The sequence below is a fragment of the Loxodonta africana genome, chromosome 4 (assembly GCF_030014295.1).
Source record: "Loxodonta africana isolate mLoxAfr1 chromosome 4, mLoxAfr1.hap2, whole genome shotgun sequence".
Lineage (NCBI taxonomy): Eukaryota > Metazoa > Chordata > Mammalia > Proboscidea > Elephantidae > Loxodonta > Loxodonta africana.
In genome coordinates, this window is record NC_087345.1 from 151558270 (window position 1) to 151575274 (window position 17005).

Here is a 17005-nt window from a genome sequence, read left to right on the forward strand (position 1 = left end):
TGGTGGAGAGAGAATATCAGGAAGGCTTGGTGTGTGTGTGCCATAAAGGTGAACTATAAGTATAGCCATCACTGTCATTTCTCTTTGGCGAGCTGACCACCCACTCCCAGCCACTAGCCCCACAATTAGGAATGACCTGAGATTCCTAGAAGTTGTTCTCTAAGCCCTATCTCATCTTCCTGTACCACTGGTGAGTTGGGCAGGGCAGATGGCACCCCCATCCTGCAGAAAAGAAAAACTGAGGCCCAGAGAGATACGGGGACTAGAAAAAGAGGCACAGGATGAGGGAGGGGCAAGAATTCCATCCCAGCGTTTATTTATAGCAGGCTCTAGCCTAGAAGAGACAGAAGGGAAATAGGAGCAAGGAGTGAGTTCTTTCTGAGTGCTGGGACCCAAAGGTATATGGTCCTCCCCTAGCTGGTGCAGGGGACCTGGGGTGAGGAGGCCCTTAGCTGGGCCTTGGGGGCCTGTCCTGATAGTGCAGGATGGGGAGATGGTCTGGGTCCCTGATAGCCTGTTTGGCTCCCCTGCAAACAAGAGCCAGGGCTATGGGGTTTAATCAGGGCCCCTGCAGAGTTGTTCCTGTTGGCAGGCATCACATGGAGGGTCCTTGGTAGTCTGGAGCGGGACTGTCGGGGGAGGGTCTCAGGTCTCTGGCTCAGGCCTAGCCTCATGGAGACTTAAGTGTCTTGCAGTGCCCCTGTCCCACCAGAGCTGAAGATCCCTGGGGACCCCAAGTGGCCTAGGTCCTGAATCCTTGAAAGGGGGTGAAGGTCGACCAGACAGTCACCTGCACCCTCAAGCAGGGAGAGGACAGGGAGAACTTATGGGAGAGGGGAAGGATCGGGTGGGAGCTGCCCCACAAGTGTATGAGTGGGACGCGGGGTCACGCGCACAAGCAGTCCACAAGCTGCCAGGCCCAATGTGCACGTGTGCATGCCAGGCCAGTGGACACCACCTGGGTACTTTGAACTTACTTCTCTCCCTTTAATTAGGTTTTTTTCTTTCTTCCCTAGACAGGTTTCTTCATCTGTCCTTTGTATGGATGTTTGTCCTTCTTCCTTTTTTTTGTTTGGTGTTTGGTTTTTTGCATGTTTACTTTCTGTTTCTATTAGAATGTGGTTGGATTCTTTTTGATACACTTTTTAACTTTTGTGTCGTCTGTCCTTCTGACCTACAGTTTGGGGATTGAGGTTTTTGTAGTTACAGCCACTTTTCTCTACCTGCTAACTTGGTGGGGAGGAGACACGGGAGTTTCTGTTAGGGTTCTCTGCAGCCTTTACTGGTAAACCTGCGTTCTGCCTTCTCCTGAGATTTTGTGTAATGTTCTGATCTAGATTTCGTTCTTCCTCATTGAGGGCATTTCTTAATATGGTGTGGGTACCTCAGTCATTCTTCCAAATTTGTGGAACTCTGGAAAAGAGCTAAGATCCTGAGAGTCTGTGGGTGAGTAGAGCTTTTATCTTCATGAGATATTTTCTATCAATATGTGTTTTTTTCGGAAACCCTGGTGGCATAATGGTTAAGTGCTACGGCTGCTAACCAAAGGGTCAGCAGTTTGAATCTGCCAGGTGCTCCTTGGAAACTCTATGGGGCAGTTCTACTCTGTCCTATAGGGTCGCTATGAGTCAGAGTCGACTCGACAGCACTGAGTTTGGGTTTTTTTTGTTTGTTTGTTTGGTATATATTTTTTAATTTTATTGTGCTTTAAGTGAAAGTTTACAACTCAAGTTAATTTCTCATTCAAAAATTTATACACATAATGTTTTGTGACATTGGTTGCAATTCCCACAATGTGACAGCACCCTCCCCCTTTCCACTCCAGGTTCCCTGTGCCCATTCATCCAGCGCCTGTCCTTTCTCGTCTTCTGTCTTGCTTTTGAGCAGGAGTTGCCAGTTTGATCTCATATATTTGATTGAACTAAGAAGCACATTCCTCATGTGTGTTGTTGTTTGTTTTATAGGCCTGTCTAATCTTTGTCTGAAAAGTGGGCTTTCAGAGTTGTTTGAATTCTGAGTTAGCAGGGTGTCTGATGGCCATAATCTTGGGGTATCCTTCAGTTTCTGTCAGACCAGTAAGTCTGGTCTTTTATTGTTAATTTGATTTTTGTTCTACATTTTTCTCCTGTTCTTCCTGGGACTCTCTATTGTGATACTTGCCAGAGAAGAAGGTGGTTGACAGCCGGGCACCATCTGGATCTTCTGGGCTCAGGCTGGTAGAGGCTCTGGTTCATGTGGTCCTTTAGCCCTCTGGGCTAATATTTTCCCTATGTCTTTTGTTTTCTTCATTCTCCTCTGCTCCAGATGTGATGGAACCAAAGATGCGTCTTAGATGGCCACTCACAAGCTTTTAAGACGCTACTCACCAAGGTAGGATGAAGGACATATTCTGTATGAACTATGCTATGTCAATTGACCTAGACATCCTCCAAGACTATGGTCCCCAGCCCCCTGCCCCAGCAACTCGATCCCTGAAGGTGTTTGGATATGTCTAGGAAACTTCTATGCCTTTGCTTTGGTATGTTGTGTTGACTTCCCCTATATTGTGTGTTGCCCTTCCCTTCACCAAAGTTGACAGTTGTCTACTACCTAGTTAGTGATTTCCCTTTTCCCTCTCTTCCCACCCTCGTAACCATCAAAGGATGTTTTTTTCTGTGGGTAAAACTTTTCTTGAGTTCTTATAATAGTAGTCTCATACAGTGTTTGTTCTTTTGTGTCTGGTTTTTTCACTCAGCATAATGAATGCCCTTCAGATTCATTCATGTTGTGAGATTTTGGCAGATTCATCATTGTTCTTTATCGTTGCATAGTATTCCATTGTGTTTATGTACCATAATTTGTTTATCCATTCACCTGTTGATGGGCATTTAGATTGTTGCCATCTTTTTGCTATTGTGAATAGTGCTACAGTGAACATTGGTGTGCATATGTCTATTTGTGTGATGGCTCTTATTTCTTCTCTGGGGAATATCCCTAGGAGTGGGATTACTGGGTAGTATGGTATTCCTATTTCTAGCTTTTAAGGAAGCACCATATCAATTTCCAAAATGGCTGTATAACTTCACATTCTCACCAGCAGTGCGTAAGTGTTCCAATCTCCTTGCAACCTCTCCAACATTTGTTATTTTCTGTTTTTTTGAATAATGCCAGAATTGTTGGGGTGAGATGGTATCTCATTGTAGTTTTATTTTAATTTCTCAACAGGGTCACTATGAGTTGGAATTGACTTGACAGCAGCAGGTTTTTGTTTTTTTTTTTAAATGGCTAATGAATGTGAGCATTTCCTCATGTGTCTGTTAGCAGCTTGAATGTCTTCTTTGGTGAAGTGTCTGTTCATATCCTTTGCCCATTTTTTAATTGGATTATTTGCCTTTTTGTTATTGAGGTATTGAAGTATTTTGTAGATTTTAGAGATTAGACTCTTGTCAGATATGTCGTAGCCAAAAATTTTTTCCCAGTCTGTAGATTCTCTTTTTAGTTTTTTGGTGAAGCCTTTTCTTGAGCCTAGGTGTTTAATTTTTGGGAGCTCCCAGTTTTCTAGTTTCTGGTGTTTATACATTGTTAGTTATGGTTTGTATACTATTTATGCCATGTATAGGGCCCGTAGCATTGTCTTTATTTTTTTTGCCATGATTCTTTATCATTTTAGATTTTATATTTAGGTCTTTGGTCCATTTTGAGTTAGTTTTTGTGTATGGTGTGAGGTATGGATCTTGTTTCATTTTTTACAGATGGACATCCAGTTATGGCAGCACCATTTGTTAAAGAAACTGTCTTTTCCCCCATTTAATGGTCTTTGGCCCTTTCTCAAATTATCAGCTGCTCATAGATGGATGGTTTTGCATCTGGGTTCTCAATCCATTAGTCCTTATCAGTATTTTTAAGATGTTTCATTATTTCCAAACTAGAGAGTATTTGTGAGAATTATCAGGGTCTTATTGATTAACCTTCCTTTTCACTAGTCCTAATTTTAGAAAGGGAGAAGGTAAAGTTAGGAGCTACTTTGGGGAGTGCTAGAATTGTTTTTCTTTCCTTGGCAACCCTTTTCAAAGTTTATAATATGGAATTGTACTCTTTTCCACATTTGATTGCTGACCATAATTTTTTTTCAATGGGCATTTGGTAATTTTATTAGTCTTAGCAGAAAGGGAGAGTTGTGGTCTGACTTTATTTATTCTTGAAGAAATACAGGACCATGGAATTAGAAACTAGTGTTCCACCAGGCAGGGTGTGGGCAGCAGAGGAAAGAACAGGATACAGGGCTGTGGAGTTACCTCTTGGTTCTGAAATAGTAACCCCAGTGTAATCCATACAACTCCTTTGCCGGCCTTTAGTCCCCCACCTGGAGATAGGCCTTCTCATAGCCGTCAACCAGAGCCAGAGGGAATAGGGGCACGCTTTCAGCTGAATTGGCATCTGAGAAAATAAATCCGTTCATTTCTTTTAGAAGCCTCCACCCTTAAAACTAATGTCTTGACTCACACTCAAGCCACAGTGGTCTAAGTGATGACTGCACTGGCCCTAACCTCAGTATGACCTTGTAAAGGATCCACTTTCCTGGACTTCTCTGCTTACTCCTTCTCCAAGTACTCAGGAGTCTGTCTCCCTCCAAAAGTGAGTCTTTTCTCAAGTCAGAAATTAGAAAATTTGACATTTTGGGCAAGGAATATGAAAAGTGCTTTCAAGTCAATGAAAGAACATATTTAGCATGGTGAGGGGAGAGTGGCCCCTGCATAAGCAAAGGCCCATCCATCCCCGTGATTGTCCAAAGATGATAACACAGGGACAGAGGTCCTTTTGCCACCCTGGCCAGAGAGCCCCAGTCAGGGTATTGCTGAGGAAGGGAAAGAGCATGGCAGGGAATTTCCTCAGGAGTTACCAGCTTAAAATTTTGTTGTTGTTAGCTGCCACTGAGTCAGCTCTGACTCATGGCGACCCCATATACATCAGAACACAACATTGCCCAGTCCTGCACCATCTTTACTGTTGTTGGTACCCTGAGTCTGTTGTAGCAGCCACTGTGTATTTTGTGTATCTTCCAAACTAGGGGTTCATCTTCCAGAATTTATATGCATTAATGTTCTGTTGTGATTCATAAGGTTTTCATTGGCTGGTTTTTGGAAGTAGGTCACCACACTTTTCTTCCTAGTCTGTCTTTGTATGAAAGCTCTGCTGAACCATGTCAACCATGGGTGACCCTGCTGATATTTGAAATGCCAGTGGCATGGCTTCCAGCCTAACAGAACATGCAAGTCGCCACAGTATGACAAACTGACAGGCAGGTGGCAGTAAAACTTTGATCATTTAAAATCGTGATTTCAAAATTCTGCATCCTAGCCAGAGCAATAAGACAAGAAAAAAGAAATAAAAGGTATCCGGCTTGGAAAAGAAGTAAAATTATCTCTATTTGCAGATTACATGAGCCTATATATAGAAAATCCCAAAGACTCCATAAGAAAGCTTCTAGAGCTAATAGATGAATTTAGTACAGTTGCTGGGTACAAGATCAACAAACAAAATCAGCTGGGTTTCTACAAACCAGCAATGAGATATCTGAAAGAGAAATTAGGGAAACGATTCCGTTTACAATAGCATCTAAGAGAATAAAATACCTAGGAATAAATTTAATCAGGGATGTGAAAGACATCCCTGAAAATGATAAAACACTGCTGAAAGAGATTAAAGAAGACTTAAATAAATGGAAAGATGGTCCTTGTTCATAGATTGGAAGACTTAATATTGTTAAGATGTCAGTACTATCCAAAGCAATCTATAGATTCAATGCAATCCTGACCAATATTCTAACAGCCTTCTTTATAGACCAATATTCTAACAGCCTTCTTTATAGAAATGGAAAAACTAATCTTCAACTGTATGTGGAATGGCAAAAGGCCCCAAATAGCTAAAGCAATGTTGAAAGAGAAGAACAAAGTAGAAGGACTCACACTTCCTGATTTTAAAACATACAGCTACAGTAATCAAAACAGCCTAGTACTGGTATAAGAATAGACACATAGACCAATGGAATAGAATTGAGAGTCCAGAAATAAACCCAAACATCTATAGTCAACTGATTTTTGACAAGAGTGTTAAGTCCGTTTGATGGGGAAAGAAGAATCTCCAATAAATGGTGCTGGGAAAACTGGATTTCCCCATGCAGAAAAATTAAACAGAATCCATGCTTCACACTATACATAAAAACAAATTCAAAATGGATCGGACTTAAATGTACAAACTAAAACCATAAAATTCTTAGAAGAAAATGCAGGGGCAGTGCTGCCAGACCTAGCTTTTAACAAGGGATTGTCAAATATAATAACAAAAGCACACATAGCAAAAGACAAATAAATGGACCTCATAAAAATTAAAAGCCTTTTTTCATCGAAAGACTTTACCAAAAAAGTGAAAAGACAAACTATTGATTGGGAGAATATCTTCAGAAACCATGTATCTGATAAGAATCGAATAACAAAAATATATATAAAACTTCAACAGCTTCACAACAGAAGGACAAATAACCCAATTATAAAATGGGCAAAGGACTGAATAATTTCACTAAAGAGGACATTGGAATGGCCACCAACTGCATGAAAAGATGCTCAGCCTCATTAGCCATCAGAGAGATCCAAATCAAAACCACAATGAGATACCATTTTACTCCCACTAGGATGGTTAAGATTTAAAAAAACAACAACAACAAAATAGCAAATATTGATGAGGATGTACGGAAATTGGAAACTTCATTCATTCCTGGTAAGAATGCAAAAATGGTATGGCTATTGTGGAAAATAGTGTGGTAGTTTCTCAAAAAACTAAAAATAGAACTACCATATGACCCAGCAATTCCACTTCCAGGTATATACCCAAAAGACTCAGACAGATACTTGTACACCTATGTTCACTGCAGCACTATTCACAATAGGTAAAAGGTGGAAACAACCTAAATGCCCATCAACAGATGAATGGATAAACAAAAGTGGTACGTACATATAATAGAATACTATGCAGTCAGTAAGAGAAATGAAGTCTTGATACATGTTTGTCACAGATTGAATTGTGTCCCCCAAAATATCTGTCAGCTTGGCTAGGTCATGATTACCTTGTATGACTGTCTACCATTTTATCTTCTGATGTGATTTCCCTATGTGTTGTAGATCCTGTCACTGTGATGCAATAAGGTGGATTAGCGACAATTATATTGATGAGGTCTACAAGATTAGGTGGTGTCTTAAGCCAATCTCTTTTGAGATATAAAAGAAAGAAGCTAGCAGAGAGACGTGGGAACCTCATAACTCCAAGAAAGAAGCACCAGGAGCAGAGCACGTCCTTTTGTCCTGGTTTTTTTTTTTTTTTTCCCTGCACAGAGATGCTCCCAGACCAAGGGAAGGTGGATGACAAGGACCTTCCTCCAGAGCTGACAGAGGGAGAAAGCCTTCCTCTGGAGCTGGTGCCTTGAATTTGGTCTTGTAGCCTACTAGACAGTGAGAATAAACTTCTTTTTATTAAAGCCATCCATTTGTAGTATTTCTTTTATAGCAGCACTAGATAACTAACATATTCCTACAATATGGATGGAGCTTGAAGACCTCATGCTGAGTGAAAAAACCCAATCACAAAAGGACAAATATTGTACGACTTCACTTACATAAAAAGACAAGAACAGGCAAATGTATAGAGGCCAAAGTTTTTAAAAAATGGTTACCAGGGGTGTGGGGTGGGAAAAAGTGGGGGCTAGGTTCATGGTGATGGAAAAATCACATTGATTAAGGATAGTGTTGAACAGCTAATTATTGTATTTGCTCTCAGTAAGTTGTACACCTGTAAAATGCTGGATTGGCAAAAGTATGATAGATATTTTTACAACAATGGCAAAAAAAAAAAGAGTACCTTCTGAGGTTGCTTATGTACAACCAAACACCTCATGAGATTTGTTTCCTTGGTTTGAAAATTTAGGACTATGGTCTCATGGGACATCCCAGTTAATTGGCCTAATAATGTATTTAGTACTTCTGATCTACCTTCTAGTTGGTTGTGTGGTACCTGGGGTCTTAAAATCTTGCAAGCAGCCATTCAAGGTATAACAGTTGGCCTCTTTTTTCTGGAGCAATCGAAGAAGAAGGAGAGTCAGGAATTAGAGGAGGAGAGGGAATGTGTGACTAGTTGCTTTCATGAACAACTGTCTCCTCTGCCATGTGACCAGAAGAACGGGAAGGTGCCCGGCTGCCATTAGTGAACATTTTGGTCAAAGACTCTATAAAAGATTCTATTGCTGTGAGATAATTTTTAAACCTTAAACCAAAAATATCCCCCCCGAAGTCTTCTTAAAGCCAAACAATAGGTTTATCTTTACTAACCAAAAAAAAAAAAAAAACCAAACCCAGTGCCGTCGAGTCGATTCCAACTCATAGCAACCCTATAGGACAGATTAGAACTGCCCCATAGAGTTTCCAAGGAGCGCCTGGCGGATTGGAACTGCCAACCCTTTGGTTAGCAGCTGTAGCACTTAACCACTATGCCACCAGGGTTTCCTTATCCTTACTAGTAAAGAATATTTGCCTTGAGCATTATGCCCTTTTGAGAACTATCTATATGGGATCAAATTGAGAGCAGCAACTTGAAAGATTAGATAGGAACCTCAGGGTGCAATGAGTTTATGTTAATGGGGGAGGAACAGCTCAAAAAATGAAGGTGAGAATGGTTGCACAAGTCAAAGAATGTTATCAGTGTCACTGAATTGTACATGTAGAAATTGTTGAATTGATATATGTTCTGCTGTGTATATTCTCAACGACAACAACAAAAATAAAATAAATTATATAGAAAATATATTTTTTCATCTTCTAAAAGTTGATGTCTTATGGCAAATTTCTGACCTCCTTGCCCTGATTTGAGAAGGTACTGTTTTACTAACTGCCCTTGGGTCATTTCCAACCTTTCTGAGTCCCAGGTTTCCCTTCTTGGAGCATTATCATATATCTCCTTAATGTATACACACAATGTGCAAATTGGAATTGGGAGCAGGGAAAGCCGAGGAAGAATTTGCCAAACAGAGCAAGAAGATCAGATGCCCAGAGCCAAGTGCTCCCATATTCTTGGAACAGGAATCTGGCAAGAAGGAGAACCACTGTTTGGCAAACTCACAAGAATTTCTGCCAGCGATGTTACAAATTCCTCACCTGATTCATGGCCACAGATGCTCCTGTAACAAGCAATGACTCCTACACCTTGAAGTGCCAGGGAGCCGTCCGGTTCTGCGTGTGGCTTGCAGGGTCCAGGGCTTTGCACAGAGAGAATATTAAGGCAGGTGTCAGTCACACTCCACAACTTGCGGGTGGGACAGGGGGCACCCCTCTATATTCCCTCCTTTCTGGTTTAAAAAATTAATAAGAATTTTATTTTTAGCAGTAGAATTCCTGCATTGTAATAAGGTTTTGCTTGAGAGCCAGTAGCAGAAATAGAGATGTGCAGATCTCCACTTTCAAAGTAGCTCATGGACTCAAACCTAGTGTGGCAGGCTCACCCTGTGTGACCAGGAGGAAGTGTTCTACTCAGTGTGACGATATGGTCACATCTCTTTTCTTCTCCCCATTCAACACTCAGACCCTGCCTAATTAACAGAAAATCCATTTGTCTTCTTCCTGGGGCTCTCCCTTCACCTCTGTGCCAAAAGAGGTCCACACTGAGTAAACAGGCGAAATCCTAAAGTTTGATGAGTCCATGGCTGACCTTGCTTCCAGCTGCCACACACAAGTGCTGCTGACAACTGGTCCTGACAAGCCCACCAACAATCTTCATCCACCACTCAGCCAGATTCCTGCACAAATTGCTTGGGTCTTTGCAGGTAGATTAATCCACTCCCTTGATACTAACCTAGCCAGGAGTGCTCCAAACATGGTTCCCAGCTGTATTAGTTTCCAAGGGCTTCAAACTACCACAAAGGGTGGCTTAAGACAACACAGTTCTGGAGGCCAGAAATCTGAAATCAAAGTGTCAGCAGGGTTGGTTCCTTCTGGAGGCTCTGACAGACATTGTTCCATGCTTCTCCTAGCTTCTGGTATCTGCCAGCAACCCTTGGCTTTTCTTTGCTTGTAGCTACTTTAATCTCCGGCTGCATCTTCACATGGCCTTTTCCACGTTTTGCTTTCATCTGTGACTTATAAGAACAAGTGTCATTGAGTTTAGGGCCCACCTGGCTAATTTGGGATGTTTTCATCTTGACATCCTTAGCCTAATTATATCTGCAAAGACTCTTTTCCAATTAATGTCATATTCACAGGTTCCAGGTAGACATATCTTTTAGGAGGCACCATTCAACCCAGGTGTCATGGATTGAATTCTGTCCTCCCCAAAATGTGTGTGTCAACTTGGTTAGGCCACGATTCCCAATATTGTTTGGTCGTCCTCCATTTTGTGATTGTAATTTTATGTTAAAGAGGATTAGGGTGGGATTGTAACACCCTTACCCAGGTCACTTCCCTGATCTAATGTAAAGAGAGTTTCCCTGGTGGCTGAACCTCCTTTTGTTTCTCAAGAGATTAAAAAAAAGAAAAGGGAAGAGAGCAGAGAGGGGGGACTTCATACCACAAAAAAGCGGTGCTGAGAGCAGAGAAGCTTCTAGCCTGGGGGACACTGATGAGAAGACCAACAGAGAAAGCCTTCCCCTGGAATTGATGCCCTGAATTTGGACTTCTAGCCTACTTTACTGTGAGGAAATAAACTTTTCTTTGTTAAAGCCATCCACCTGTGGTATTTTCTGTTATAGCAGCACTAGATGTCTAAGACACCAGATAAGCATCTTTTAGCCCACACTCAGGAGCTGCGGTACTGCACAGATCTGGTGCCCGTCCACTCCTGGATGTGCAACCCCAGCCCTTTTCCTGTTCCTTTTAGTTTGCAGAGTGGGATAGCTTCTCCGTTTATACCCTCTAAAACGCAGAATCTAATCACACCCCCTTTTCCTCTGCAAACTCAGCTAAGAAATGCTACCTCAGATCCTTCAGAGTGAGCTACCATTAGGGTCTCAAAGTTGCCGACATCTACCCTTTTAAGCGGGCCACCTTCACTAATGCCATGGTGCCCACTCTTGCTTCTAAGGGGTCTGCCATCAGTGAAACCTCCCAAGGCCTTTTCAGCTCTGGTGGTGCAGTGTTTAAGAGCTTGGCTGCTAAGCAAAAGGTCGGCAGTTTGAATCCACCAGTCACTCCTTGGAAACCCTATGTGGCAGTTCTACTCCGTCCTAGAGGGTAGCTATGAGTTGGAATCGACTTGAGAACAATGTGTTTTTAACTCCCCATCATATTATTCTGTTTTCTTATCATCATAGAGGTTAACACTCTAACATCTTATTCATTTTTCAAACTTGTTTTATCAAATCACACCCCCCACCCCAATCGAATGCCCATGAGAGCAGGAACTTGTACATGGTATATAGAAAATGTAGAGTAATGCTATTCAGCTATATGTGTCCCCTCCCTAATGGAAAGAGCTTTGCTTTTCCCCAAAGCATGCTGGGGATGAATGTGGAATGGACTCAGGCTAAGGTACAAGGCTGGGAGTGGCATGACTGGGCCAGCGGCCAAGGCCGAGGAATGCCTTAGCAACAGGAAGGAAAATATCTGGGCCTGGATGTGAAGTCCCTGGGAACTCTGACTGCCCAAGGACATGGGAGAAAACAATGAGCCTTGGGCCCAACTGGAGTAGCATATAAGCTTAGGTCCCTTGCTAGGTGGTTGCGGAAAAGGAAAATACTCCAGCTGGCTGCCCCTGGAGAGCAGCTGCTTGCCCGTGTCAGTAATCTTCCTGAATAAACCATCCATATGTCATGATCGCTGGTTCCAGAGTCTTTCTTCAGTTTCTTGGAGATGCGGCTGACCTTGGGTTCAGGTGCCGCTGGGTTGTTACCCAACAAAAGTGTTCAGTACATACTGGTTGAATAATTGAATGTGTTAAGGAGCTTTCCTAGCACAGCCCCTGCTAAACAAGAGAAAAGACACAAATTTATCCTCTAGTGAATCATCCCCTACCCTAGTGCCTCAAAGGACCCAGAGTGAGCAGCGGTGCTCTTTACTGAGCGTGACCATGTATCAGGCACAGTCCAGTACTTCACATACTAATCCAGTATCAGTCTTTCCTTGCCTCTTATGTGTTACCTCTCACTGGCATATTTGGGAAGAGATGATGGCAGCAAGTGATGGATTGCCCTACATCCGTTCCAGAGGTCCCATCCGACCACTACTCCTCTGATTGACACATTCCTCTCTGCTCTGTCATGGGCCACTAATCACTCTATTGTTGACCACAGCTTGGTAGAATCCATAGGCTGAAGTCCCCTTTGTGCAATATGGCTGGTTTTTTAGAAGCCTTTGTAGAGGGGTAAGTAAAAACAGGGCAGATCACACCTCTCTTTGCAGCCTCATCCATTACTTCACTCTAAAATCTCCGTATTATTAAATAAGTTCTGTCTGTTGATTCATGACTATTGGGTCAATTCTAACTCATAGTAACCCTGTAGGACAAGGTAGAACCACCCTGTAGGACTTCCAAGGAGCAACTGGTGGATTTGAACTGCCGACTGTTTAGTTAGCAGCCAAGCTGTTAACCACTGCTTCACCATGCATTCAATGGCAAATAAGAGAAAACCTAACTTAGACACCAATGTTCCTTGTAACGTTATTCATTAACCAAAAGGTAGAAACAACCCAAATGTCCATCAAGATGTGAACAGATAAGCAATATGTGGTATATTTACATGATGAAATATTATTCAGCCATGAAGAGAAATAAAGCTCTGATACGTGCTATGGCTTGGATGAACCTTGAAGACATTGTGCTGAGTGAAATAAGTCAGCCCCCAAAGGACAAAGCTTCTGTGAGCCAATTTATACGAAATATCTAGAATAGTCAAATGTATTGAGATAAAAGTTTGTTAGTGGCTACAAGGGGCTGAGGGAAGGAGGGAATGGGGAGTCATTGCTTAAGGGGTACCAAGTTTCTGTTTGGGATGATGAAAAACTTCTGGAAATAAATAGTGGTGATGGTTGCACAAGATGGTAAATATCCTTAATGTTACTAAATCGTACACTTGAAATGGTTATAATGGCAAAAATTTCGTTATGTATCTTTTACTACAATAAAATTTTAAAAAAAGAGAAAAAAATAAACCTAAATGTCCTATCTTAGTTCGAAGAACTTCTATCATTCAGCGTGAGATGGTCCTATTTCCTTTCATTTATTTTTTAATTTTACTTGTTTTGTTGTTCAGAACATACACAGCAAAACATGCACCAATTCAACAGTTTCTTTCATCTCTTTTTTTTTTTTTGATCTTTGAAAAAATAAAGCCTATTTAGTCTAAGCAATGTCTCTCATCCCTCACAGCTTCAAGTTTATACTATTTTCTTCATAAACACCTAACCCCCTCACTTTTCTTGTCTTGTTTTTGGCATACAACACCCTGCCCAATCTTCATGTTTCAGGTTTCTCACCTCCATTTGAAATTCTTTGGCTCCTTAAAGACCCCTATTCTCCTCCTGGACCACAAAATCTCTACACAGCTTTCAGTTTCTTAATCCTTTCCCCATCTCTGATCACAAGCCACCAGGGTGGCCTAGAACTCCCAACATCTTACCTGGGTCGTTCACACATCCCTTGTTAGACAATAGTAGCATTGAACTATAGCACATCTGCACCTAAATAACATTTCAGTTTCTCTAATCAGGCTACACACAGATTCAAATTGTTGTGGATTTGATGAGAGACTTTTTGATTGGCAGCATGAAGTTAGAAACATAGATTGCTGTTTTCTCGTTTAGTTTTGACAACAATTTACAATTCCAGTTTCTCACTGTCTTGGTTATGTTTAGAAGAACCACTTGCTAAAGTGTAGTTAATGCTGCTGGGATAGGAGACCGTCCAGAGGGCTCCCACTACCATCCATATTCTCTCTTTCTACTTTATGGGATCGAGAATGAATGGAAAGGCCCCATATTTTACAGAACTTCTCAAGCTCACTTTTATTAGGATGTCATTTTCTTCCAATAGTTGAACTCACAGGCCATGGATGAAACAATATCCTATGAAGAAAACAGTGAGTGTTGGCTCCACCTCTATTTTTTGGGACAATGTTAACTTGGTGACTGGTGTTTTAGAAAGGAGATAGGGAGAAGTAATAGGTGATGACTGAATACAAAGACAGTGAAAAGTATCTGTCCCCAGCGGAGCGTTGACACAAGTGTGTAAGGATGCTCATTTTCTAGTGCTGTTTGTGGTAGCAAGAGTTGGAAGTAACCTAAGTGTCCATCAGTAGTGGAATGGATAAGTAAAATGTGGTATAGGTACAAAACGAAAAACAGTTGACAAATAAACTAGATTGATACATGACAACATGCTTCATGGCAAAAACCTAATAGCAATGAAAATAGAAACAAAGAAAAGATTTGCAGCCCAATGTATTTTTGTAAAACATTTATAGTCACAAAACAATATATGCATTTACATATGTTTTTAAAAAGCAGGTAGATTAAAAGTACAAGAATGGGTACATATAGAGAGGGAGAGGAATGGGACTGGTGATGAGGAATAAAGGAGAAATAAATATAATAAAATAATAGCTAGACAGCTAACTCTGTGCGGGGTACTGCTGAGTGCTCACATACATTAAGTCATTTAATTTCATACCATCGTGTGGATAATACTATTATTTCCCTCTTTTACAAATGAGGAAACTAAGGCACAGAGAAGCTAAGTGACTTGCAAAAATGTGACACAGCTGGTAAGTGATGGTGCTGATATTTTACTGGCTCCAGGCCCTGTGCTCTTAACCACTTAAGCATTATACCATCCTGATGGGGGGATTGCTGACTCAGCATCTTTCTCTCTCTGTCTCTGTTTCCCTCTCTGTGTGTGTGTGTGTGTGTGTATCAACTTTTGCAAGTCATTTAACTTCTCCATGCCATAGTTTCCTCATTTGTAAAATAGGGAAATTAAAAAAAAAAAACAAAAACCAAAAACCCTACTGTTGCCTAGTCAATTTGGACTCATAGCAACATCATAGGATTTCCAAGGCTGTAAATCTGTACGGAAGCAGACTGCCACATCTTTCTCTCACAGAGCCACTGGTGGTTTCAAACCACCGACCTTTTAGTTAGCAGTTGATTGCTTTAACCACTGTACCACCAGGGCTCCTAGGGAAATAATAATAATAAAACCCATTGCCATCAAGCTGATTTTGACTCACAGTAACCCTACCATATATATATGTGTGTGTGTGTGTGTGTGTGTGTGTGTGTGTGTGTGTTATGGATTCAACCGTGTCCCCAAAAAATGTGTGTCAACTTGGCTAGGCGATGATTCCCAGTATTATGTGGTTGTCCTGCATTTCATGATCTGATGTAATTTTCCTACGTGTTGTAAATCCTAATCTCAGCCTCTGGTTAATGAGGCAAGATTAGGTCATGTTAAAAAGGGTGGGATGCAACAGCCTTACTCAGGTTACAGCCCTGATCTAAGCAAGCAGAGAGAGAGAGGGACCTCATACCACCAAGAAAGAAGTGCCAGAATCAGCACATGTCCTATGGATCTGGGGTTCCTCCTCTGAGAACCTCCTAGACCAGGGAAAGCTTGAGGACAAGGACCTTTCCCCAGAGCTGATAGAGAGGGAAAGTCTTCCCCTGGAGCTGGCGCCCTGAATTCGTACTTCTAGCCTCCTAAACTGTAAGAGAATAAATTTCTGTTTGTTAAAGCCATGCACCTGTGGTATTTCTGTTATAGCATCACTACATAACTAAGACAACATATAAAATAATAATTTTATTTATATTTTTTCTCCCAATTTTGTAGATGGAGCGGGCAGGTTTTTCTCTGAGGTGAGAAGTTATCAGCGTAATGGAAAGCTGACCCAGGCTTTCACAAGATGGCTTACAGATTTACTTGCCAACAAACACTGTGGTGCACTAACTTCACAGGTGAGGCTCTCTCTCCATCTTCAGAACAGACAGCCAGCCTCTGAGGCCTTTATAATACAGTTTCTCCTCATTTCCTTCTTAAGGTTGGAGAATGGCATTAAATATGGTTTTGCAATCTAAAGAAGCGGAGAGAATAACTTAACACCTATTAAGCCCTTTCTGTGTATCAGGTGGAGCCCTTGTGACACAGTGGTTAAGCATATGGCTGCTAACCAACAGGCCAACAGTTCAACTCCACCAGCCGCTCCTTGGAAACCCAACAGGGCATTTCTACTCTGTCCTGTAGGGTCGCTATGAGTTAGAATTGACTCGACGGCAACAGGTTGGTTTATGTACCAGGCACTGTACCATGTGCCTTTTACAAAGGTTCTTTCAAACAATCCTTACGGTAAGTAACCCTAAGAGATGGACCAGGAAGGCTTCCCATTTCAGAGATGAAAAAACTAACTCTTGGAGAGGGTAAGTCATCTGTCCAAGGTTAACTCACCATTAAGTGGCAGAGCTGGGCTCCAAACTCCAAAGCCTGAACCATCACACCATCTGCCTGCCAGTTAGAAAGGGCGATGATGGGCCAAAGGGGGCCTCAGAAGCAAGATCACCTGGAAACCTCCAGATGCCACAGGGCTCCTGATAGGAAGACGAAAGAGAGTGTGTGGAGGGAGACATGTGAGTGGGGCCTGGGCTTTGCAGTAAGGGTAGACACAAAAGAACTTCATTTCTTTATAGCTCAAGATGGTTGGCACAATGCTTATTTTACAGACCTTCTCTTGGTCTTCAGCAAGAGAAGCACTGTTTTCACGATATGGCTTGGTGGTGCTATGTCACACTTTTCTCAGGGTGCTCTTAAAAAGCACAGCATCCTGGACACCCCCCAGCTCTATTAAATTAGAATCTATGGGGGTGTCACCTGGTAACTCTTTTTAACAAGCTCCCTAGGCAAGTTGTAGGAAAAAGCAAGTTTAAGATTTACTAGAGAGAGAGGAAAAAATAAATAAATGAGACTTTGGTGATTCATTGGTAGAATTGCTGCCTTCTATAAAAAA

General features: G+C 41.7%; 1 long non-coding RNA gene across 1 annotated transcript; it reads left to right on the plus strand.

The window, feature by feature from the left end:
- The first annotated feature begins 212 nt into the window (after positions 1–212).
- Positions 213–7321, plus strand: LOC135231271 (uncharacterized). Its single transcript, XR_010321952.1, has 3 exons — positions 213–1446; positions 2305–2370; positions 7155–7321. It is a non-coding gene; the product is annotated as an uncharacterized LOC135231271 (long non-coding RNA).
- The last annotated feature ends 9684 nt before the right edge of the window (positions 7322–17005 follow it).